This window comes from Chiloscyllium plagiosum, unplaced genomic scaffold (genome assembly GCF_037043375.1).
Source record: "Chiloscyllium plagiosum isolate Xiang-an unplaced genomic scaffold, Cpla_swu_hap1 HiC_scaffold_7, whole genome shotgun sequence".
NCBI classification, from domain to species: Eukaryota; Metazoa; Chordata; class Chondrichthyes; order Orectolobiformes; family Hemiscylliidae; genus Chiloscyllium; species Chiloscyllium plagiosum.
Genome location: NW_028270145.1, coordinates 64705792 through 64733175, shown reverse-complemented (window position 1 = coordinate 64733175; position 27384 = coordinate 64705792). Strand labels below are relative to the sequence as shown.

The following is a 27384-nucleotide window of genomic DNA, read 5'->3' as shown; positions in this document are numbered from 1 at the left end:
TTTGCATCATCATTAGCTACGGGTGATGTCCCAGAAGACTGGAGGGTAGTGAATGTTGTACCCTTTTTCAGGAAAGGCTGCAAAAAAAAACATGGGAACTACACACCAGTATTCTTACATCTCTGGTAGATAAGTTAATTGAGAATGTTCTGAGGGCTAAGATATATATGCAGTTGGACAGACAGGGTTTGATGAGGAATAGTCAAAGAGACCTTGGAGTGCAGGTTCATAGTTCCTTGAAAATAAAGTCACAGGTAGATAGGATAGTGAAGAAAGCATTTGGTATGTTTTCCTTTTATTCGTCAGAGCATTGAGTATAGAAGTTGGGAGGTCATGTTGCGGCTGTACAGGACATTGGTTAGGCCACGTTTGGGATATTGTGTGCAATTCTGGTCTCCTTCCTATCAGAAGGATGTTGTGAAACTTGAAAGGGTTCAGAAAAGATTTACAAGGATGTTGCCAGGTTTGAAGGATTTGAGCTATAGGGTCAGGCTGAATATGATAGGGCTGTTTTCCCTGGAGTGTCGGAGGCTGAGGGGTGACCTTTATAGAGGTTTATAAAATCATGAGGGAGATGGATAGGATAAGTAGACAAGGTATTTTCCCTTGGGTGGAGGAGTCCAGTACTAGCGGGTATAGATCTAGGGTGAGAGGGGAAAGATATAAAAGGAACCTAAGGCGTGGCTTTTTCACACAGAGGGTGGCGTGTGTATGGAATGAGCTGTCCAAGGAAATGGTGGAGACTGGTACAATTACAACATTTCAAAGGCATCTGGATGGGTATATCAATAGGAAGAGTTTGGAGGATATGGCCCCAAGTACAGGCAAATGGGACTCGATTAGGTTGGGATATCTGGTCGGCATGGACGAGTTGGACTGAAGGGTCTGTTTCTGTGCTGTATATTTCTATGACTTCAGTCAGCATGGCTTTATGTGTGGGAGATCATGCCTCTCAAATTGGTTAAGAGTTCTTTGATGAAGTGACTAGAAAGGTTGACGAGGGCAGGACGGTAGACGTGGACTTTGATAAGGTTACACATGATAGGCTGCTCTAGAATGTTAGATTGCATGGAATCCAGGGCGAACTTGCAAATTGGATACAAAATTGGCTTGATGCTAGGAAGCAGAGGGTAATAGTGGAAGGACGCTTGTTAGACTGGATGTCTGTGACTAGTGGAATGTCTTGGGTTGAAGCTGAGCTCATTAGGGACAGTTTCCCTGTCACTGATGATTATATCTGCATTAACTGTGTGTGTTTGTGAATCCTATCAGATGGCATGGATTGGTTAGGGTAGCAGTTAGAAGCAATGAGGAATTTACAGGAGCTAAGAGGTATGATGGATGACAGTTACAGGAAGGAAGAAAAACCGCAGATAGTCGGGTAGATGGGTTACCTCCAGGAAAGGTAGGAGAGGGAGGCAGGTAGTGCAGGAGTCATCTGTGGCTATCCCCATCTTAAACAAGTATGCTGTTCTGGAAAATGTAGAGGGTGATGAACACTCAGAGGAATGTAGCACAAACAGCCAAGTTTCTAGTCCTGAGACCGGTTTTAATGTAATGAGGGGTATGTCAGGTTCCAAGCGATTGATTGTGATAGGAGACTCTATGGTCAGAAGCACAGACAGATGTTTCTGTGGCCGACAACGAGAAATCAGAATGGTGTTGCATCCTTGGTACCAGGATCTATCTCAGAGAGAGTGCAGAATATTCTCAAAAGAGAATGGAGTCAGCAGGAGGTCATTGCACACACTGTAGCTACCGGCGTAGGAAAGAAAAAGGATGAGATTCCGAAGGGAGAATATAGGAAATTAGGCAGGAATTTAAAAAAAAGAGATCCTTGAGTGTAGTAATATCTGGATAATTCCTGGTGCTACAAGCTAGTGAGGGTTGGAACAGGAGGATAGAGCAGATAAATGTGTGGCTGAGGAGCTGGTGCAGGGGAGAAGGGTTCACATTTTTGGATTATTGGAATCTCTTCTGTGATAGAACTGACCTATATAAGAAGGGCAGATTGCATCTGAATTGCAAGGGGGCTAACATACTGGCAGGGATTTTTGCTAGAGCTGCTCATGAGGATTTAAACTGGTAAGGTTGGAAGAATAGGACCCAGGGAGATAGTGAGGAAAGAGATCAGTCTGAGACTGGTACAGTTGCGAAATGGAGCAAGTCAAAAAGTCAGGGCAGGTAAGAACAAAGCATAGAATGAGGTAAATTAAACTGCATTTATTTCAATGTAAGAGGCCTAACAGAGAAGGCAGATGAACTTGGCATGGTTGGGAAGACAAGTCTGGGATATCATAGCAAGTACAGAGATGTGGCTCAGGGATGGACAGGACTGGCAGCTTAATGTTCCAGGAGACAAATGCTGTAGGAAGGATAGAAAGGGGGGGTGCAAGAGAGGTGGGGGAGTGCTGTTTTTGATAAAGGATAGCATTATAGTTGTATTTGGGAAGGATATCCCTGGGAATATGTCCAGGGATGTTATTTGTGTGGAACTGAGAAATAAGAAAGGGATGATTACCTTAGGAGAATTGTATGATATGGCCAGCGACTATTATTCTATTAATTTTAACATAGTGATGGAAAATATTGACAGGATCTAAAAATTAAAGTTCAAAATTGGAGGAAGGCCAATTTTAATGGTATCAGGCAAGAACTTTCAAAAATTGATTTGGGTGCAGATATCCGCAGGTAAAGGGACAGCTGGAAAATGGAAAGCCTTTAAAAATGAGATAATGAGAGTCCAGAGACAGTATGTTCCTGTTAGGGAATGATGGTAGGTGCAGGATGACTAGAGAAATTGAGGTTTTGGTCGAGTAAAAGAAGAAAGCATATGTCAGGTATCGACAGCAGAGATTGAATGAATTCCTCAAGTATACTCCTACTGCCTTTATACTAAAGGGAAATCAGGAGAGTAAAAAGGGGACATGAGATAGTTATTTATTCTGTAAATACATTAAGGACAAAAGGGTAACTAGGGAGAGAATAGTGCCCCTCAAAGATCAGCAAGGCAGCCGATGTGTGGAACCACAGGAGATGGGAGAGATACGAAACAAGTATTTTGCATCATGTGTACTGTGGAGAAGGATATGGAAGATAGAGAATGAGGGGAAATGGATGGTGACGTCTTGAAAAATGTCTATATTACAGCAGAGGTGGTGCTGGATGCCTTGAAATGCATAAAGGTGGATCGTTCCCCAGGACCTGATCAGGCATATGCTAGACCTCTGTGGAAAGGTGGGGAAGTGATTGCTTGGCCTCTTGCTGAGATATTTGTATCATTAATAGTCACAAGTGAGTTGCCAGAAGACTGGAAGTTGGCTAACTTCGTACCTCTATTTAAGAAAAGTGGTAAGGAAAAGCCAGGGAACTCAAGACTAGTGAGCCTAACATCAGTGGTGGGCGGTTGTTGGAGGGAATTTTGAGGGACAGGATTTACATGTATTTGGGAAGGCAAGGACTGATTAGGGATAGTCAACATGGCTTTGTGCATTGGAAATCATGTCTCACTAACTTGATTGAGTGTTTTGAAGAAGTATTGAAGAGGATTGATAGGGCAGAGCAGGATACATGATTTTATATGGACTTCACTAAGGTGTTCAACAAGGTTCCTCATGGTAGACTAGTTAGCAAGGTTAGGTTTTATGGAATGCAGGGAGAACTTGCCATTTGGATACAGAACTGGCTTGAAAGTAGAAGACAGAAGGTGGTGCTGGAGGGTTGCTTTTCCAGACTGGAGGCCTATGACCAGTGGTGTGCCACAAGGATCGGTGCTGGGTACACTGCTTTTTGTCATTTCTATAAATGATTTGGATGTGAACATAGGAGATATGGTTAGTAATTTTGCAGATGACACCAGAATTGGATGAGAAGTGAACAGTGAAGAAGGTTACCTCAAAGTACGACATGATCTTGATCAGATGGGCCAGTGGGCTGAGGATTGGCAGATGGAGTTTAATTTGGGTAAATGTGGGGTGCTGCATGTTGGAAAGGCAAATCAGGGCAGGACGAATGCACTTAATGGTAAGGTCCTGCAGAGTGTTGCTGAACAAAGAGACCTTGGTTCATAGTTCCTTGAAAGTGGAGTCTCTGGTCGATAGGATAGTTAAGCCGTTTAGTATCTTTCCTTTATTGGTCAGAGCAATAAGTATCGGAGTTGGGAGGTCATGTTTCAGCTGTGCAGGACATTGATTAGGCCACTTTTGGAATATTGTGTGTCTGGTGTCTCTCCTATGGGAAGGATGTTGTGAAACTTGCAAGGTTTCAGAAAAGATTTACAAGGATATTGCGAGGATTGGAAGGTTTGAATTATAGGGAGAGACTGAACAGGCTGCGGCTGTTTTCCCTGGAGTTTTGGAGGCTGAGGGGTGACTTTATAGAGGTTTATGAAATTATGAGGGGCATGGATAGGATAAATAGACAAGGTCTTTTTCCTTGTTTTGGGGGAATCCAGAACTAGCGGGCATAGGTTTAGAGTGAGAGAGGAAAAATTTTAAAGTTGCCTAAGGGGCAACTTTTTCATGCAAAGGGTATATGTATATGGATGAGCTGCCAGAGGAAGTTCTGGAGATTGGTACAATTACAATATTTAAAAGGCATCTGGGTGGGTTTAGAAGGATATGTGTCAAGTGCTGGCAAATGGGACTCGATTAATTTGGGATATCTGGTTTGCAAGGGCGAGCTGGACTGAAGAGCCTGTTTCCATGCTGTATATCTCTGTGACTCTATGACTCTAAATTAAAGAAATAGTGAGACAGTTATTGGAAAGCTTTTTCCATTGACAGATATTAGCCAGTACTTTGCAGTTGCAATGACAGTGAAACTGTTTGTTGTCATTACCATGTGAAACTGACAGTGGTTACTGGTGTTTGCAAATACAGTTACATCTAGAAATCCAGGCCCATTATTCCTGCACACAAGGTGCACTGTTGAAAATGCTTAATTTTAGAAATCACAAACTGGCACAAATGTGTCCTTTAACACGAATGTAGTGTTGTCCGGCACAGAAACAGATCCTTTGCAATTTATCCATGCTGACCAAGTCCCCAAACTAAACTAGCCTCACTTGTCTGTGTTTGATTCATATCCTTCTAAACCTTTCCTATTCATGTACTTATCCAAATGTTTTTTAAATGTTGTAACAGTACCTGCATCCACCACTTCCTCTGGCAGTTCATTATACATAGAAACCTCCCTCTGTGTGAAAAATTTCCCTTTTTAAATTTTTCTCTTCTCACCTTAAAAATATGTCTCTTAGTTTTGAACTCTCCCACTCTCAGGAAAAGACATTTGCCATTCGCCTTATTGAAGCCGCTCATGATTTTATAAACCACCCCTTGATCTCCTATGTTTCAGTGAAAATATCCCAGCCTTTCCACCCTCTCGTATTAACTCAAATGCTCCAGTCCCAGCAACATCCTGTCATTTCTGAACACACTCTAATTTAACATCATCACTTCTACAACAGGGCAACCAGACCTGTACACAGTACTCCAAAAGTGGCCTCACCAGTGTCTTGTAGAATCTCAATATGATGTCCCAACTCCTATACTCAGTAGTCTGAGCAATGAAGGCAAGCATGCTAAACACTTTCTTAACCACCCTGTCCACCTGTGGCGCAACTTTCAAAGAACTATGTACATGAACCCTTGGGTCTCTCTGTTCAACAATGCTATGCAGGGCCCTACCATGAACTGTATAAGCATAAGAGGTAGAGGAGTGACTTCATAGAGGTTTGTAAAATCATGAGGGGCACAGATAAGCCAAGGTCTGCTCTCGTTCTCAACTCTTCTTTCCTGCCATCTCCTCATAGCCTTCAACTCACTGATATTTCAAAAATCTGTCCACTGCCTCTTTAAATACTTTCAATGCTCCAACTTCACAACTCCCTGGGGTGCAGAATTCCAAACTTGCACTACCCTTTGGGTGAAGAAATTTCTTCTCATCTCAGTTTTAAATGAGTATCCCCATAATCTGTAACAGCATCCTGTAGTTTGGGATTCCTCCACTAGTGGAGCCAATTCTCTCAGTATCAAGCCCCTTCAGAATCTGCGTGTTTCAAACAGATCACCCCACATTATTTTAAACTCCTAATGAATAAATTCCTGTCCTGTTTAGCTGTTCTTGATCAGTCAATCCTTTCATACCAGGGACTCGGCATAGTGAATCTCTTTTGAACTGCCTCCAGTGCCAGTACATCCATTTTTAAACAAGGACCAGATCTCCACACAGTACTCCAACTATGTCTCACCAACTCCCTGTAGCTGGACTTCGATACTTTTAAACTCCAACTCCCTTACAATAAAAATCAAAATTCATTTTGTCTTAATTACTTGCTGCATTTGCATGTCAAATTTTGTGTTTCATGGGCTAGTACACTCAAGTTCCTCTTTGCTGCATTCTTTTGGAGTCTCTGTCTGTTTAAATGATATTAACCTGCCTTTTGTTTCTTCCTGTCAAATTGCATGACTTTATACTTTCCTCCATTATACTCCATCTCCATCAACCTCTCTATGTCCCCTTGTTCCATATGTCCTTATCACATCATGCCCGCTCACCTATTTTGTATCATCAGCAAAAGTGGTTAAGTAGGTATTTGAGGACAAAGGACTGATTCTTGTGGCAGAAACACAGAAACTGTAAGCTAAGGAATAATTCAGAGTGGTACAGTCTTGGGGACGGGTAAGAGAATGGTGTCAGATTGAATGAAAATTAAAAGCATGAATAGCTATGCACAGAAAAAAATGGGAGTTAAGAATCTCTGGATGTAGGTTTGCTCGCTGAGTTGGAAGGTTCATTTCCAGGTGTTTCGTCACCGTATTAGGTAACATCTTCAGTTGGCCTCCGTGTGAAGCACAGCTGATGATTCCTGCTTTCTATTTATATGTTTGGGTATCTTTGGGTTGGTGATGTAATTTCCTGTTCTTTTCTCAGAGGGTGGTAGATGAGGTCGAACTTAACATGTTTGTTGATAGAGTTCCGGTTGGAATGCCATGCTTCTAGGAATTCTCGTCCGTGTCTCTGTTTGGCTTGTCCTAGGATGGATGTGTTGTCCCAGTCGAAGTGGTGTCCTTCTTTATCTGTATGTAAGGATACTAGTGAGAGAGGGTCATGTCGTTTTGTGGCTAGTTGATGTTCATGTATCCTGGTGGCTAGTTTTCTGCCTATTTGTCTAATGTGTTTGTTATATTTCTTGCACGGTATTTTATAAATGACATTAGTTTTGCTTCTTGTCTGTATAGGGTCTTTCAAGTTCATAAGCTGCTGTTTTAGTGTGCTGGTGGATTTGTGGGCTACCTCAACCTGAGCTACAAATCTCAAAACTCGTTAAGAATCTCGCTTTGAAACAGCAACCAAATAATACAAATTTTAGAAATAAATTAATCTAAATTATGTAGGCAAGTGGGTGAGATCCAGACATGGTAAGAAATGATGTTAATTAGAAGGAAAGTCTATACACCTAACATAAGGGGCAAATACAATTTAGAAAACATTGGAATGTGTTAGGAAAATGACTATAATGCAAACTGTACTTTGGAGTCAGTAGCAATAATTATCAAGCAATTGAGTGGTGGTGGTTAAATCAGGAGCTTTTAAACCAGCAGAGGAATTTCATCGGGGTGTTTAAAGCCCAGTGAAAAAATGATTTCATCTCATTAAGTGAAATCCAGAAGCACTTCCAAATCAGAAACAGCAGTACAGAGACAAGAGGACATAGAAGAAGCTGAAATTCCAGGAACTAGTGGCTAGTGCAGGTGCAGTCTGAATTTCAGTATTGCAATGGAAGGTTAGGAGCATAGGAATGAGCGAACAAAGTATGACCAAGAAATGAACAGGGACATCAAGACCAATAACCTTCAAATACAGGTCAGTCCAGTGGAAGTGTATAGATTGCTTCTAATTCAATTTTCCTATTCATTTCTTTATTTCTTTTTCTTTCTCCCACTTATTCTCTCCATACCAGTATGTTGGGAGCTTATTATGACAGAGGTATTGGAGGTTGAAGGCGGTAAAGAAACTGCTGCTGAGATCCAAACATACAGCTAAATAAAGGTGAAAATCAGTGATTCAGATCGGTCTGAAATGAACAGTTTAAAGTGATTTGAATGTGAACATAGGGAGATATGGTTAGTTAGTTTGCAGATAACACCAAAATTGGAGGAGTAGTGGCCAGTGAAGAGTACTACGGGATCTTGATCAGATAGAACAATGGGTCGAGGAGTGGCAGATAGAGTTTAATTTAGATAAATGTGAGGTGCTGTATTTTGGGAAAGCGAATCTTAACAGGACTTCTACACTTAATGGTAAGGTCCTGGGGAGTGTTGCTGAACAAAGAGACCTTTGGAGTGCAAGTTGATAGTTCCTTGAAGAGGAGTCACAGTAAGGCAGGATGGTGAAGAAGACGTTTGGTATGCTTTTCTTTACTGGTCAGTGCATTGAGTACAGGAGTTTGGAGATCATGTTGTGGCTGTACAGGATATTGTTTAGTCCATTATTGGAATGCTGTGTGCAGTTTTGGTCTCCATCCTATATGAGGGATGGTTTAGGAGGGAGGAGTTCAGATTTGCGGGACATTGGGACTGGTTCTGGTCTACACCTGAACCAGACTGGAACTAATGTCCTTGGGGGAGTTTTTACTACTGTTGTTGTGGAGGTTTTAAACTAATGTGGCAGGGGGCTGGGAACCAGAAGAGAAGACTACTAGACAATGACGTGGTAACTGGAGACAAAGGATCATGAAGTTAGCATTACCAAGGGGAAGAGTAGGCAGAGAGCAGATGAACACAAAAGAACTGGCGGCCTGAAGTGCATTTACTTTAGTGCAAGGAGTATAGTGGGTAAAGCAGATGAACTTAGGGCTTGGATTGTGCCTGGGCGATCACAGAGACTTGGTTGAAGGAAGAGCATGATTGACAACTAAATGTTCCAGGATATAGATGCTTCAGACAGGACAGGGAAGGAAGTCAAAGTGGGGGAGTGGGGGTGGAGTTGCATTTTTGATCAGGGATGATATCATGGCTGTGCTAAAGGAGGACACTATGGAGGGCTTGAGCAGTGAGGTGTTATGGGTGGAGCTGAGAAATAAGAAGGGTGCAGTTACATTGGGGCTGTATTACACACCTCTCAACAGTGAATGTGAGATAGAAGTACAAATAGGTAAACAGATTATGGAAGGATGTAGAGTTATCAAGGTGGTGATGGGAGATTTTAATTTTCCCAACATTGACTGGGATACACTTAGTGTCAGAGGTCTGGAGAGGGCAGAATTTGTAAGGAGCGTCCAGGATATCAGTAGTCCGACGAGGGAAGGGGCCATATTGGACCTGGTGTTGGGGAATGAGCCAGACTAGGTGGTAGAAGTTGCAGTGGGGAATTTCTTTGGCAATAGTGACTACAATTCTGTAAGTTTAAGAATACTTGTAGACAAAGATGAGTGGTCCTAAGGGATGAGTACTAAACTGGGACAAGGCCAATTATATCAAAATTAGGCAGAAGCTGGGAAATATGGATTGGACACAGCTATTTGAAGGAAAGTCCACATTTGATGTGTGGGAGGCTCTCAAAGACAGGTTGAAGATAGTGCAGGATAGGCATGTCCCTTTGAAAACAAGGGATAGGAAAGGCAAGATTCGTGAACCGTGGGTGATAGAAGAAATCGTGTGACTAGCCAAGAGGAAAAAGGAAGTGTGTATATGGTTCAGGCAGCTAAGAACAGAACGGGCCTTGGAGGAATATCAGGAGAGTAGGACCATTCTTAAACAAGCGGGCTAAAAGGGGTCACGAAATAGTTTTGGCGTGCAGAATTAGGGAGAATCCGAAGGCCTTTTATTCTTATATAAGAAGCAAGAGGGTAACCAGAGAAAGGGTTAGTCCACTAAAGGCTAAGGAAGGAAGATTATGTGTCGAACCTGAGAAAATAGGTGAGTTTCTCAATGATTACTTTGCATCAATGTTCACTGAGGAACAGGAGGTGATGAATGCTGAGATTAGAGATAGAAGTTTGTTTACTCTGGATCGCACTGACATAAGGAGGGAAGATTTGTTGGGTAGGCTAAAGGATATTAAGGTGGACAAATCCCCAGGACTAGATGGGATCTATCCCAGGTTGCTGAGGGAGGCAAAAGAGGAAATAGCTGAGGCCCTGACAAATATCTTTGTAGCATCTTTAAACACAGATGAGGTGCCGGAGGACTGGAGGGTTGCTCATGTTGTCCCCCTGTACAAGAAGGGTAGTAGGGATATTTCGGGTAACTGCAGACCAGTGAGCCTGAAGTCTGTGGTGGGAAAGTTGCTGGAGAAGGTACTGAGGGATTGGATCTATTTATAGTTCGAAAAGAATGGGCTTATCAGTGAGAGGCAACTGCGGGGTAGACCGTGCCTTACCAAATTAATAGAGTTCTTTGAGGAAGTGACCAAGTTATTAGACGAAGGAAGGACTGTTGATGTCATATACATGGACTTTAGTAAGGCGTTTGATAAGGTTCCCCATGGTAAACTAATGGAGAAGGTGAAGTCACATGATGTGCAGGGTGTTCTAGCTAGGTAGATAAAGAACTGGTTGAAGAACAGGTGACAGAGTAGTAGTTGAAGGGTGTTTCTCGAAATGGAGAAAGGTGATCAGTGGTGTTCCACAGGGATCAGTGCTGGGGCTGCTGTTGTTTGTTTGTAATCTGCACCAATGATCTGAAGAGAGCATTGTTGGACTGATCAGTAAGTTTGCAGATGACACTAAGATTGGTGGAGTAGCAGAAAGCATAAGGGACTTTCAAAGAATATAGGAGTACATGGATTGGAGAGTTGGGTGGAGAAGTGGCAGATGGAGTTCAATTCGGGCAAATGTGAGGTGATGCATTTTGGGAGGTCTAATTCTAGAGCGAATTATACAGTAAATGCAAAAGCCTTGGGAAATGTTGGTAAGCAGGGAGATCTGGGAATTCAGGTCCATTGTACCCTGAAGGTGGCTGCACAGATGGATAGAGTGGTCAAGAAGGCATATAGTATGCTTGCCTTCGTTGGGCAGGGTATGAGTATAAGAGCTGGCAAGTCATGCTAAAATTGTACAAGACTTTGGTTCGGCCGCATTTTAGAATACTGTGTACAGTTCTTGTCGCCGCATTACCAAAATGACGTAGATGCAGAGAAGGTTTGCAAGGATGTTGCCTGGTATGAAAGGTGCTAGCTATGAAGGGAGGTTGAGTAGGTTAGGATTGTTTTCATTAGAAAAAGGAGATGGGGTGGGGGGGGACCTGATTTGAGGTCTACAAAATCATGAAGGGTATAGACAGGGTAGGTAGAGAGAAAATATGTTTCCCAGGGTGAGGGATTCAATAATGAGAGGTCACGCTTTCAAGGTGAGAGGTGAAATGTTTAAGGGGGAATATTTGCCGCAAGTACTATACACAGAGGGTTGTAGGTGCCTGGAAAGCGTTGCCAGCAGTGGTAGTAGAGTCAGGCATGGTAGATTCATTCAAGGTGCGTCTGGACAGATGCATGTGTAGGTGGGGAGCAGAGGGATACAGATGCCTAGGTATTGGGCGTTAGGTTTAGACAGTGAAGGGCCAAAGGGCCTGTTCCTGGACTGTAAATTTTCTTTGTTCTATAGGAAGGATGTTGTGAAACTTAAAAGGGTTCAGAAAAGATTTACAAAGGTGTTGCCAGGGTTGGTGGATTTGAACTATAGGGAGAGGCTGAATAGGCTGGGGCTGTTTTCCCTGGAATGTTGGAGGCTGATTGGTGACCTTATTGAGGTTTATAAAATCATGAGGGGTGGTGGATAGGATAAATAGACAAGGCCTTTTTCCCAAGATCGGAGTCCAAAACTAGAGGACATAAGTTTTTAAAGTGAGAGGGGAAAAGTTTAAAAGGGACGCAGGGGCAATTTTTTCACGCAGCGGTTGGTGCGTGTATGGAATGAGCTGCTGGATGAAGTGGTGAAGGCTGGTACAATTATAGCATCCAGAAGGCACCTGGAGAGGTAAATAAATAGCAAGAGTTAAGAGGGATATGGACAAAATGCTGGCAAATGGGCCTCGATTAATTTAGGATGTCTGGTCAGCATGGATGAGTTGGACCGAAGGGTTTGTTTCTATTCTGTACAGCTCTACGACTCAAAGAAAGATATCTGTCAGAGAACAAAATGTATTCATCTTGACCATTCCAAAGTACAGCTGCAGAGACATGGGAGCAGGCGTAGGCCCTTCTGTTTGTCATGCCTATTATGCCATTTAGTATGATGATTGTTGATCAAACACTTCAATGCCTTTTACCATTATTATCCTCATAACTCTTTATACCATTGATTATCAAAAATTGTCAACCTTATCCTTAATATACTCCAAGGACCGAGGATCCACAGCCCTCTGGAGTGAAGAGTTCCAAAAATGCAGCCCCCTCCGAGTAAAATACAGTTCTCTTAATTTCGATCGAAATGGCATCCACCTGATGTTTAGATTGTGCCTCTTGTTTATAGTCTCCTCAATCAGTGTAAACATCTTTACATCTACCCTGTCTATCTGTTTAAATATTTTGTAGGTTTCAATTAGACTTTCTGTCTTTTTTTTAAACTTGAGAAAGCATAGACCCAATTTGATCAGTCTCTCTTTATATGCTGGTCCTACCATCTTGGGAACAAATCTAGTGAACTTTTGTTGCGCCCCCTCCATGGCAATAGTATCTTTCCTGAGATAAGGGGACCAAAATTGCAGTACTCCATGTGCGGTCTGACCACGCCCCTGTACAACTGAAGCAAGACTTCACTGCTTCTGCACTTGAATTCTTTTGTGATAAAGGCTAGCTCCATGAATCATCTTATTAGCTTGCTGCACTTACATGTTTGCCTTCAGTGATTTATTGATGGGGATATCTGTGACCTTTTGCACATCTACACTTTCCAATCTCTCATCATTTGTAAAATACTCAATGCATCTGTTCCTCCAACCACAGTGGATACCTCACATTTTTCCACATTATATGGAAAAGATGTGGATGTGTGTTAAGATGCTGATGTAACTCCTCTTATCTTCACCTGTGAAATATTGCCAAAATAACCAACTGATCCGTTTGGCTTAATTCTCAGATTGGCTGAGGTTACCAAGAATAGTTCTCCTTCTCAACATTTCCTCTCACATGAGGCATGGTGACTGTCAGGCTAAACCGCCACCAGTCAACTCTGTCTGATGAGAGAACAATTCTATAGTCCTGTAGGACTGTAGCTACTTACCATTTTGTCAACTTGTATTCAGTGTATGATTTGGGACTCCATATCACAGGCTGTTGAGGTATTATGAAAGCTGTAGTACACATTAACTAAGTTGTCCCCTAGATTGTTGAGGAAACACGAAAATGAATGAAGATGAAAAACTGGAACAAGATAAGATTGTAGAGTTGTTCAACAGAGTTTTAAAAAAAGTATTAGGGAATGGGACAGAGCAGGTAGAAACCAGTTGTTTCTAGTAGTTGAGGGGTTGGGAATTCAGGAACTTTAAATGAAATAAAAGGAGATTTATGACAGCAGGAGACATTTTCATTCCACAGCAAGTTGTAATGCTGCAGAGAAATTGATGAGAATATGATATCTTCTAAGACTAAGTTGATTAGGAAAGAGTCAAAAGTATCTGAGTGCATAATTTATCGGATTGATGCCAAAACTGAGACATACATCTGTCAGGAAATAGTAAACAGGTTGGACGTTTTTCTGTAGAAAACTGAAGATTTTGAGATGATGTGATAGATTTTGCAAATTTGATGAACAGGATAGACTTGGAGAGGAATTATGTATGAGTGCAATGCAAACCTAGGAGTCAAAAGGTACTTATTAACCCAACAAGGAAATGAGCAATTTCTTTACTGAGTTATTGATCAGAATCTAGAATTCAGCCTGATAAGAAGGAGTAAAAGCAAGTAATATTTTAAAAATATTTTAAAAAATATTTTTAAAAATATTTTTAGAAAGAAGCTAGATGGTTACTTGAATGACAAGGGAAATGGACGGATAGGTTGAAATGGATGGAATGGAAGGTGAGTCTTGTGGACTATAAATGTCGCCACCAAATGACCTGCGTCTGAGCTATATACTCGGTGCAGTTCATCTAATGGACTGTGTCTAAATTGAATGGCCTGTTTGGTATTTCTTGTTTAACCTCATATAATTTCTTATACATTCTTCTTGCTGAGTTAGCTCTAGTCCCCTGTTCTCTGGTAACTTCAAAATAATTGTCTTGTTTTCAGTTCAGTATAAGTGGTCTTTTGACATCCTATTCCACCCTAATGTCAGTGCTGTACCCTCTTCTGTAATGTGCACTTTTTTCTTCTTACACCTTTTGGATTCTTCCATATCATTCTCCTTCAAAAGCTGTTTCAAACTTAACTCTTTGCTTCCTTACTTCATATTTTGACCCACTGGTGCTGTTTTAAAACATCAGTGATATTTTGCCACGTAACAGTTACCACATTAAAGGCACATTAATTTGAATGATTTTGAAGCCTCTTCCTTTTATTAAAGGAAAGAAAAACTCTTTTCTTCTGGAATGTTAAGTTTGCCACTTAAACTAATGAAATCCAAGGTTCAAGGACAAAATATGATTGTGATAGCAGGCTGTGTTTCTGTGAAATGTTATTGGCACTAGTAAATTAAATTGCCTCGGAAGAATTTTTAAAAATCAACCTTTTAAGTTATTTTCTAATAATTGGTAAATCTAAGTATCTGGAGATTTTTTTTCCTATTCAATAGGATTTATGCAGCAAATTGTCATGTGCAATGTCTGGAAGTGTTCCACACAGCAGATTATTACTAATACGCAGAGACCGCAATGTAGAAAAAATGGTCTCAAGTCCTTCTGTACACAAATGAAACAATTTTATTTATTTTGCATTCGAATACTAAATGTGAAGTACAAAGGTGTTGAAGCAAGGTTATGGAATCCTGAGGTTGACTCCCAATATTTTTTTTCTTCACTAATTCTGAGTTTTGGACGAGTGAATTCCAAAATTCTGGTATCGACGCAAGCAGTAGTGAAGGTGGCCTCTCCATTTTCTGATTTTGTCCTTAAATAGGTCTGTCGAAGAGCAAAGAAACGTGGGAACAAAAAATATTTAATTCATCTCTTTAGCATTAAAACTTGGAACACATTCTTCTGGAGAATATTGTCATGATGCCTTTATGTTAATGCATTGAACTGTCGCAACCTATTTTAACATTTATTCTGACTTGACTGTCAGGCTGGAGGAAAATCTACAGTGTCCCCTACCAGTCACTGTTGGATACTGCTCTTTTTTTAGGTGTATTTATAACCTGAACTTTGGATATAGTGGCCATAAGTTTTTCAGATTCAAAGCTTGGAAATGTAGGTAACAGTAGAGGAGATTTATAACAGGGAGGGTGTGGATGGTGTGCAGTGATCCAATATAAATATAAATGAAATAGTACCATTTAAGAGGTGCAAGAGCAATGAAGTGTTAACCATGTGAACAATAAGAGTAGACCACAAAGCCCTAATACTCTGTCATGCTGTGTGATGATGGATGACCTTTCTGGTCTTCACTTCAGAGTCCTACTTTCTTCCCTATGTCCCTTGATTCTTTGAGACAACAAAATTTTGAATCTCGCATCCTTGAGGAAATTCATTGATAGAGCATCTCAAACCTTTTGAGATGGAGAAGTCTAAAACATTCATAATCCTTTAAGTGAAGACATTGCTCATTGTAGTCCTAAATGATTAGGCTCTTATTCTATGTCTCTGTGTTTTGGATTTGTCAATCAGAGGATTCAAAGAATTTAACCTGTCAAATTACTTCAGAACCTTGAATGTTTTAGTGAGATCATTTTGTTCTTCAATGTTTGAATATAGCTGGGAAAGGTATTAAGGCTATATTTAAAAATAATGAGTTCTTTTTCTTTCTAAATGGAAGCAATGAGTCTAAAAATAATGAAATAATAAGTATATCACTAGCTCCACTGCAATATTAGGTTGAATTTTCCCAATACTCGAATCATGTGAGGAATGTTGAGAATGTTGGGTGAATATGTCCGAATGTGAACTGAGATGGTCAACGGCGAGGAAGAAATTTTGTTTTTCCCTTGAGATTTCAACTGCTAGATGAGAATCTCGCAAGGAAGCAGTGAGGGCCCTATTTGCGTGCGTTAACATCGCATTATTACCTAGTATCACCCTATTTATATGTGGATTGCTATTCTTTAAGCAGCTTGTTTTTTAAAAAAAATTTTTTGCCAATTCCCAGCTCACCGGTATTTTCTCTGGACTTCCATGATGGCAAGCATACCCCAGCACCTTGGAGACTGCTCCAAGACCAACAATGAATGTGCACCCTCCATCCGCAGAAGCATCAGCAAAGCACCACGCACACTACATGATCATGACACACCTCAGACTAACTGAGAAAACAATTCAGAACTTCACTAGTGTGCTTTGGAGATCACTGACTCCTTACATTGCAATGCTCTGCCTGACTGCTTTTCACACAGGGACAGGCAGCTACTGCATGTATTGGAACAGGATTCAGCTCAGGGCTTTTATCTAGCTATCTTATCGTTTGCTCACTTTCAGGTTACTTGGGCATTCTGCTACCTCTGCCTTGCCTGTATAACATAGACAGAAAGGCAGTTTGTCATGCTTGCCAGTACTGACAGTAGGGAGCATGCATGTTTGTGTAAAGCACCACACTACAACAATGTCATGCATGTTGGTCTTGACATGTTGGATGTGGAAAATATTTTTCTTGTGGGTGAATCCAGAGTTGGGAAGTTCTGTTTTAAAACTAGGGTTTGCCCTTTTAGGCCTGAGATGAGAATTTATTTTTGTGGGTTGTGCAACATTAGAACTGTCTGCATGTGAAGATGTAACAATTGTTTCTTTGAATATTTTTAAACCAGCTGTCAATAAAGTCTTGTTAGGCAGGGGAATTGATGATTGTTGAGGGAAAATGAGAATGTGGGATTTGAAACACAAACCATTAAGCCATGTTCTTATTAAACAGCCAAAGGGGCTTGAGGGATGAAATGGTCTTCTGCTCGTATTTTCTATGTTCATATGTTGTTTGTTTCTTGCTTGTCGGAGACTAATCAAGGAAAGCGGTCATTTCTAGATGAGCAACTCAAAATAAGTAAAAGAGCAAATGAGCAGAAGTCAGTGCACATTTCTTGGCAATTGTGCTTCCTGGGTAATGGAAAATGATTAAAGCTGAATAAATGTTTAATTCTATCAGGTACAAAGGGTGGAAACAAGATACTATTTTTAAATCTGCGTAGTCTGTTGAAGATTGCACTTTGAACATCTAAAAGAAGGACTGTCTCAAGTTAGATATTTTGCCATTTGGTGCTACAACACATAAAGTGGTAAAGTAGCACTTTGAACCAATGAGCCAATCCCTGGATGTTGTTGCATAAATTTTGTTCTAAGCAGTTAAACATATATTAATCTTAAACTGATTGTTTCTGTTCCTGGAAAAATGATTGTAGGCTGACCTGAATATTAGATTTACTGTTCATATTTGAAATACGAGATTTGATTAGATATATTTTCAGTATTGTGCTACTTGGTTTTAAACAAACATTGTTCATATTTCACGTGCGACAACAAAAGTGAAAACATTTTGAATTTTAGATTAGAATTATGAAATTGAGTGTTATTATAAAATAGTGCAGTAAACATGCATTTCTGATTAATTTCTTGGCTAGATGTGCATGATCTTAATATCAGAAAAGGTAAATAATTACTTGCGACAGAATTTCTTGACTGTGACATGAAAACTGATGCCCTTAGAATGTTTCAGTTATCCCCAGCAAACAATGAACCCGGAAACACTCTGGTTCAAATACTGAATAAACTTTGTGCTTTTGTTAAGTTTTTTGAATGACTGCCAAAGAAAAATCCTAAGTTTATAAGTGTAATAAAACAGCGACAGTTCTTAATTAAAAAGTCTGGTGAATAACTTGGTGCTTGAACAGTTAGAAAATATTTGTTTAAAATTCAATCAAATGTTTGTACCTGTTGAGGTGAGGATATTAATAATAGAGAATACAATGCTTCCCATTTGAAATATCCACTGTCACCATTACGAGTTACTAAGTTTTATAGTATATAGCACTTGAGCAAAATAAGGCTTCTTCGACTTTGTCCCTTTTATAGCTTCTTTAAAGCTGACAGCGAACTTTTGAAGTGGAGTTACTATTGTAATGTCAGAAATGTGGCAGCTACTTTGATATTAGTTTGCTTCCAGGAGTAGCACTGGGGTACTGACAAAGTTGCATTACTGATATTGTTTGAAGGACCAGGACTTCAGGAATAACCTGCCCTGCACTTCTTTGAAGTCATGCCATGGGATCTTTAACTTCAACCCAAGGGAACAGAGAAATGATTTAACGTCCCATCTGAAAAATAGTACTTTTTGTGCAACACTGGATCATCTGCGTAGGTTTTTATTTACCAGTCTCTGGAATTGATGTGTGACCAAAGAAGATTTTCATTCTGGCATTATTTGAAACTAGATTGCAGAGTGGAAAGCCACTACAAAGCCATTGTCTACAGCTCTTCACACGCCATGCCCTGCATGGACTCCATCCCATTCTCCCAGTTCCTTCATCTATGTTGCATCTGTTTGGATGATGGCATCTTTCTAAACAGCGCTGCTGAAGTGGCTTGCTTCGGCCATGACTATGGTTTCCATCCACGGAAGTTGACAGGAACCTTGACTGCATTTTGTGATTTTTATAAATTATTTTAGATGTGAACATAGGAGGTATAGTTAGTAAGTTGCAGATGACACCAAAATTGAAGGTGTAATGGAGAAAGTTACCTCGAGTGCAACGGGATTTTGATCAGAGGGCTGAGGAGTGGAATATGGAGATTAATTTAGATAAATGTGAGGTGCTGCATTTTGTAAAGGCAAATTAGAGCAGGACTTAAACACTTGATGGTCAGGTCCTAGGGAGAGTTGCTGAACAAAGAGACCTTGGAGTGCAGGTTCATAGCTCCTTGAAAGTAGAATTCCAGGTGGACTGGATAGTGAAGAAGGTGTTTGATATTTTTTCCTTTATCGGTCAGAGCATTGAGTATAGGAGTTGGGAGGTCATATTGTGGCTGTACAGGACATTGGTTAGGCCACTTTTGGAATATTGTGTGCAATTCTGGTATTCTTCCTCTCGGAAGGATGTTGTGAAACCTGAAAGGGTTCAGAAAAGATTTACAAGGATGTTGCCAGGGTTGGAGGATTTGAGCTATAGGGAGAGGCTAAATCGGCTCGGACTGTGTCCTGTGGAGCTTCGGAGGCTGAGGGGTGACCTTATTAGAGGTTTATAAAATCAAGAGGGGCATGAATTGGATAAATAGACAACGTCTTTTCCCTGGGGTGGGGGAGTCCAGAACTAGAGGGCATAGGTTTAGGGAGAGAGGGGAAAAATATAGAATAGATTAGATTAGATTAGATTAGATTAGTTACAGTGTGGAAACAGGCCCTTCGGCCCAACAAGTCCACACCGCCCCGCTGAAGCGCAACCCACCCATACCCCTACATTTACCCCTTAACTAACACTACGGGCAATTTGGCAGGGCCAATTCACCTGACCTGCACATCTTTGGACTGTGGGAGGAAACCGGAGCACCCGGAGGAAACCCACGCAGACACGGGGAGAATGTGCAAACTCCACACAGTCAGTCGCCTGAGTCGGGAAATGAACCCGGATCTCTGGCGCTGTGAGGCAGCAGTGCTAACCACTGTGCCACCGTGCCGCCCATATAAAAGGGACCTAAGATGCAACCTTTTCATGCAGAGGGTAGTGGATGTATGGAATAAACTGTCGGATGAAGTGGTGGAGGCTAGTACAATTACACCAGTTAAAGGGCATCTGGATGGGTATGTGAATAGGAGCGGGTTAGAGGGAAATGGGTCAAGTGCTGGCAAATGGAACTGGATGCGGTTCAGATGTCTGGTCGGCATGTACGAGTTGGACCAAAGGGTCTATTTCCGTGCTGTACATCTATACCACTCTGACTCAACGGCATCTGACTTATCACCTGTGCTTCCGCCCTCCCCCTATCTGCTGAGTGTGATCGGGTTCCCCTTGTCCTCTCTTTCCAAAGATGCCATTTCAGACAACTCCAGCAGAATGTCGCCGCCACCACACACATCTTCCCCTCACTCCCCCATCTGCATTTTGCAAGGATCATTCCTTCTGGAACACTGTAGTCCATTCCACAACTACCAATACCACCCCCAATCTCCAAGGCACCTTCCCATGAAACTGCAGAAAGTGCAACTCCTGCCCTTTCACCTCCTCCCTGCTCATCATCTAAAAGGCCTAAACAGTCTTTCCATCTGCAGTAATTTGTCCCTAGCATTATAAGCAGTGTACTTGACTGGAGAGAGGACATATGAATTGCTAACTTCAATTGGAAGATGTATTTAGTGCCTTAGACAAGTGATACAGGAGGACCTCAATGGCAAAGTGCAGCATCTTCTGAAATTGTATTTTCATTTCATTACTTTTACATTTCAACATGTTTTCCAACAGCTTCTTTTTGGTCTCTTGAAAAGTTCACAGAATAAAACTTGACCTTAAGAATTTAAGAAACCAGGGAGGTTTTCAAAGACAGGAAGTGCTATGTTTTGATTCCATTGCGTTCGTTTAAACTATGGTTTCATGTCCGCATTCAGTTCTCCAGGATAAATTTAACATTTATAAGCTGACATTGACCAAGTTTATAATATAGTATTACTGTTTGGGAACTAGGATTATAAATAGAGGTAAGTTGGTTTTCAATTCTGAGAAATTGAAGCATGTTTTTAAAGTTAAAAATCTCACAACACCAGGTTATAGTCCAACAGGTTTATTTGGAAACACTGGCTTTCGGAGCGCTGCTCCTTCAGGTCGTTGTGGAGTACAAGATCGTAAGACGTAGAATTTACAGCAAAAGTTTACAATGTGATATAACTGAAATTATATATTGAAAAAGACCTCGGTTGTTTGTTAAATCTCTCATCTTTTAGAATGACCGCGTTGGCTTCAGTTCTTTCTTATGTAAATCGCAGAACTTTTTTAAAGTTACATTCTCACTTGAGCTAGGTTTGAAAAGAGCTTTCCTGAGAGTTCAATGAATAAAGGAAGAGATAGAGAAAATCACATCTTGCAAATGACCAGAAAGTCACCCAAAGGAAATGCTTGCAACCTCATCAGTGAGAATGAAATTAGAGAGTGAAGATAGGAGTATCTCACTGGGGTTGTGTCTGTTAAAGGATACTGGAGGATGGAATAAGTACAACAGAAGGAATTGATCGTGGATTGGAAAAATCCATATGAGTGGAGTTAAATAAAATGGGGAAGAAGCTAATGGTGGGAGTCTCTAAAGGCCCCTAACAGTAGATATTTGGTGGAACTGAGAATAAATAGAGTATATCAATCCAGAGTAACTTCAATCTTCTTGTAGATTGTAATAGTCAGATTAGCTGAGGTAGCCATGAAGAAGAATTCATAATATATTTGGGACAGTTTCCGATAACAATACATTGTGGATCAAATCAGGGATCAGGCTGGTGTGTGAGATGTATAATGAGGAATGATTGATAAATGATGTAACAGGAAAAGATCACGAGTAAACAGTGATGGTAACATGGTCGACTTCAGCATTCAGTTAGAAAGCGAGGAACTTGGATTGCAAATGGCTGTGCTAATTGTAAATAAGGGCAATTACAAAGGACCAAAGGCAGAGTTGGCTGGAGTGGATTAAAGCTTTTCACAGCAAAGAAGATTAAGGAGCAATGACAGACATGTAGGAAAGTAGTGAATGGCAGAAGCCAAAGTGAACATAGTCCCTTAGAAAATGAGGCAATGAAATTACAATGGGGAATGAGGAAATAGCAGAGCAATTGAATACTTTGCATCTTCCCTGAAAGACAGTCCCTTACTTCTGGTACCATCCTAAGAAATCTTTTGCACATGTTCTCCAGTGTGTCCTATTTATAGTTGTACAATACTGTAGGTCAGTCAGCTTCTGATCTTCTAATGTGCTGGTGATGTTTTTTTCTGCCAAAGTGCATCACATTCAGCAGTTTAATTTGCCACTAAACTGCAAGTTTTGTAATGTCATATGTTGTTAAATTCTTCCTCCAATGATACCTGTTTCCTCTAAAGTGATACTCACTTGCAAATTTTGAAAATCAATCAGTCATTCTTTATTCAAACCATTAATGTAAATTATAGTATCAGTGATTCCAAGTGTAATTCTTGCAGAATTTCAGAATTGGCAGTAACTGAAGATTTCATTCCAAATATAGTTAAAGCAGAAGTGGAAGATGAGCCTTGGAAGCATTAAGATTTTCCTGTTGATTTGCATAAGCTATGTATGCTTTGCAGAGATGGTGAAAGATCTTCTTTATTTGTTCATGATGTGGAGATGCTAGTGTTGGACTGGGGTGGACAAGGTCAAAAGTCACACGACACCAGGTTATAGTCCAACAGGTTTATTTGAAATTATGTTTTCTGAACGTGGCTCCTTCATCAGGGGATGACCTGACAAAGGAGCAGCGCTCCGAAAGCTTGTGATTTCAAATAAACAGGTATACCCATAGTACAACTGAGGGTTCTTATTGGCATAGTGGTAGAGTCACTACATTTGAACTAGGAAGCGTGGGTTCAAGTCCTACTGGCTCTAGAGGTGTGTGATAACATCTCTGAATAGGTTGTTTAGAAAATAACCCCACCGTGCAGCTGGGAAATGAGTTTAAGGATTTGAAACTGTGACAATGGAGGAAGGTGGAAATGGTGATGTAGTTCCAAGCCAGGATGCTATGTGGCTTGGAGAGAAGATCTTGCAGGTTCTGTTGTACCCATGCGCCTGTTGCTCTTGTACTTCAGATGATGGAGGTCATGGACTTGGATGGTATTGTCAAGAGTCCCAGTGAGTTGCTGCAGAGTATTCTGTAAATGGTACCACCTACTGCTGCTACTGAGAGTTTTTGACTTGATAAAATGTTTGCAAAACAAAATAGAGTACAGCTTCAAGTGAAACTGAGAGGTATTCTCATGTGCTTGCTGCCCAGGTGATAAAGAATGTGGTTTTGGAAGGTGCTTTAGAGGGAGGCTTGTCAACTTGATGCATCTAGGTCATGTATACTCTGCTGTCACTGTGCGCCAGTGGCGGGAGGAGTGAATGTTTAAGTTAATTGATGGGATTCTGATGAAACTTGATGAATTGTCCTGAATGGTGTCCAGCTCTTTGATTGGGACTGGAACTTAGACATGCAGGTAAGTGGAGAGAATTCCATCATACTTCTGATGTGGGTCTTGTGATATTGGAGACAGGCTTTGGGAAGCAGTTAGGTGAGTTATTTGTATCGATGCCAAGAGATGACTTGCATCTGTGAAAACTGAAACCTTTTTTAGTGCCCTTCCTATTTATCTTGAGTTGCTTTTAGGGCGGCATGGTGGCACAGTGGTTAGCACTGCTGCCTCACAACGCCAGAGACCTGGGTTCAATTCCTGCCTCAGGCGACTGACTGTGTGGAGTTTGCACGTTCTCCCCGTGTCTGCGTGGGTTTCCTCCGGGTGCTCCGGTTTCCTCCCACAGTCCAAAGATGTGCAGGTCAGGTGAATTGGCCATGCTAAATTGCCCGTAGTGTTAGTTAAGGGGTAAATGTAGGGGTATGGGTGGGTTGCGCTTCAGCGGGGCGGTGTGGATTTGTTGGGCCGAAGGGCCTGTTTCCACACTGTAAGTAATCTAAGATGATGGCCATGAGCTGCTATTTTGATCTGCTGTAGCCTGTATAAGGCAAGACGTTCCACAAGTTTGACTCCATTATAGTGAAGGAGTTATGATCCATTATTCCAAGTAAGGATGTTGCATGACTTGAACAAAACTTGCTGATGAGTGCATTGCCTTGCACCTACTCCCAGTGTTCTAGTGTTGTTGGATTTAGAAAATGCTGTTGAAGCAGCCATGGTGAGTTACTGTAGGGTATCTTGTAGGTGATACATACTGATGTGCTAATATTGGAGGGGTGGATAGAATGGTAAACAGCATTAGCTTGGACGGTGTCAAGATTATTGGTATTGCTGGGTCCACATTGATCCAGACATGGGGGATGTATTCCATCACGCATCTTACTTTTTGTACTGTGTTGGTGAAGAGACTTCGGGAATTTAGGATGTAATTTATCGAATCCCTAGCTTCTGATCTGCTCTTCTAGCTGCAATATTTATGTGCTGGTCCATTAAGTTTCTGGTCAGCGGTAGCCCCAAGACTTTGGTGAGGAATTAATCAATATTAATGCCAGTGAATGTCAAGAGAAATTAATTAAGTTGCCTCTCGTTGGAAATGGTCAGTGCTTGGTACTTGAGAGGCTTGAATGTTGTTTGAAGAGCTTGTGTTCGAAACATCAATTCTCCTGCTCCTTGGATGCTGCCTGACCAGCTGTGCTTTTTCAGCACCACACTTTTCGACCCTGATCTCCCAGACCTGCAGTGCTCACTTTCTCCCAGACATTTATAAGCCCAACCTGAGTGTTGTCCAACTTTTGCTGCATGTGAACACATGGGGCTTCATTTTCTGAAGTGGTGGAAAGTGATCTGAACATTGCAGTTGTCAGCAGCCATCCTAACCTCTGACCTTATGATGCAGAAGAGATAGCATATGAAACTGCTGAAGGTGATTGGGCCTGGGACACTGCCCTGAGAAATTGCTGCAGTGATGCTTTGGAGAGGAGTTGTTTGACCCTCAATGAGTGCAATTGTCTTCCTTTATAGCTATAGACTCAGCTAGTGCAGAGTTTTCTCCCTAATTTGCACTGACTTCATTTATTTTTCGGCGCAACCTGATGCCACACTTGGTCAAATGCTGCCTTGGATCAAAGGCAATAACCTCACCGCTGAACCAAGACTCTTTTTAAAGTCTTAAACTGAAAACTCTTGACAGAGCCCAAATGAGCATTCATGAACAGGAGGTCATTGAGTAAATACTGCTTGATAGCATAGTTGCTGACTCTTTCTATCACTATCCTAATGGTTAAGACTGATGTGGTGGTAATTGATCTGATTGAATTTGTCTTCCTTTTCTGGTCAGACATGGTCAATTTTCCACTTTGGGCAAATGCCAGAGTATTGGAAAAGTTAGGTACAAGTCTTCAGCGCTGGAACGCAGATGTTGTCAGGCCCATGCTTTTGTTCAGTCTACTCTGCTCAGTTGTTCCTTGATATCATATGAAGTGAATCAGGTGAGGTGAAAGTTTTTTCTAATGTACTTATGAGTTGTTGCTGACTAGGTCAGTATTTTTTGCACATCCTTAACTGTCTAAGAGAAACAGTTGATGAGCTATTGCTTTGAACCGCTGCAGTCATGTGCTGAACATACATTCCACAGTGTTGTTGGGAGTTCTGTGATTTTTTTTTTACCTGGTGATCTTGAAGGAATGGCAGTATAGCTTCAAGTCTGGACTTGCTGGTGGTATAATTACTGTACATCTGTCCTTGTCCTCCTCAAGACGTTGAAGTTTGTGAGATGCTGTCAAGAGGAGCAGTGGTGAGGTGTCACAATGCGTCCTGTAGAGGGAGAATATCGCTACTGCTGCGTCACTGTTGGAGGACTTGAAATTGGAATTATGTGGATAAGGTGCCAATCATGTGACCTGCTTTTTTTGTGGATGGTGCTGAACTTCGTAAGCATTGTCAGAGCTGTATTCATCCTGGCAAGTAGAGCCGACTTGTGCCTCCATAGATGAATCACAGACTTTTGGGAGTCAGGAGGCCAGTCTGTTGACTCCTAGCTTTTGACTGGCTCTTAGTTTCTGATCAACTGTAAACCCCAGTTTTGACCCCTGGATTCAGTCCATGATGCTGGGAACCAGAGAAGAAAGTGTTCATGGAACTTCCGGTTGTCATTGATTGCTTAATCAGCCAATATCATTCACAAGGATGTGGCAGACATGACAAACCTCAAGTTATCTACTCTTTGTACAACTGCTTCATTTTGTCTATAGAATCAACCTTCACTTGACGGATGAATCACTTCCTGCTGAAGGGCTTATGCCTGAAATGTCGATTCTTTTGTTCCTTGGATGCTGCCTGACCTGCTGCGCTTTCCCAGCAACACGTTCTCGACTCTGATGTTCAGCATCTGCCATCCTCACTTTCTACTACCTTCACTTGATATCTCAATTTTAGGTGGAAATTTTAGTCAGGGGTAAATATAAGGTCGGGAAATGTATGGATTGCTCTTCGGAGGGTCGGTGTGGACTTGTTGGGCTGAAGGGCTTGTTTCCACACTGTAGGGATCTATGAATCCAAGCCTTCTGGCTCAAAGCCCTCATTTTTATGTGTTGAGTCCTGGTGTACTTTCCTGACTTCTCATTGTATCAGCATGTGATCCCTTTGCTTAATGACAAAAGTAGAATGAAGATGTGCAAGGTTGTGAGGTTACACATTGTGGTAGAATACAATTTTGCTCTTATTGATAATACAGCCCCTCATGAATGCCAATTTTGAGTTCTAAATCTGTTCTTAATCTATCCTACTTATCACAGTGGTAGTGGTGCACAAAACAATTGCCCTCTGTGTAAACATAGGACATTGTATTGACAAGGACTGGGTTGTGTTCACTTCTGATTTGGTCATAAGTTCATTTATGATACATTTGGTGAGGGCGCAGTGAAGTTTAATGTTTCCTCTGGTCCTCTCGCTACCTGCCCTAATCTCTAGTATATGGTATGAAGTGGTGCCAATAGTATCTTATGGTTATAGTTCTGAAAGAGTGACTAGGTCAGGCCATTGTTCAAGTATTTTGTGAGGCGGTGTTCCCATTTTAGTCACAAATCACCTAAAGTTAGCAAAGTGGACTTTGCAGTGTCATCAAGGCTGGATATGTCTTTGTTGCACCCAGAGCCGAGGTTTCTCGGTATGCCTTGTTTTTCACTTTTTGTAATGATTGTGTAAAACCGAGTGGCTTGTTTCGCCGTTTTGCAAGTCAGTTAAGAATTGACCATGTTGCTGGGCAATGGAGTCCCATTTGGGCCAATACAACAAGTTTCCTTTCTTAAAGGACATTCGTAAACCAAGTTGCTTTTAACGCCAGTCTTATAGTTTCATAACTGCCATTAATGAAACTAACTTTTTTCAACTGCCAGTTTGATTTATTTCATTAATTAATTGTTTTTATCTCAATTCCTCAGTCGTCAGGAAGGGATTTGAACTAAAATCTCCAAAGCATTAATGCAGCCCTCTGAATTGTTAGTTGAGTAATACAGCCACTATGTTGTTCTCTCTATCCAAGGTCATAGAAAACACAATTCATATTAAATTTTAGTTACTTATTGCCTGTCTAAGTGCTTTTGTACTGCAACTTATATGTGGCCACACTTTGAAAGTGTGTTATTGTTATTTGCGAA

The 27384-nt window shown here is 41.2% G+C and overlaps 1 protein-coding gene across 2 annotated transcripts in view; it reads left to right on the top strand.

The window, feature by feature from the left end:
• The window catches only part of baz2ba (bromodomain adjacent to zinc finger domain, 2Ba), a 356889-nt gene that overhangs the window by 34877 nt on the left and 294628 nt on the right, over positions 1-27384 (top strand). The window lies entirely within an intron of this gene.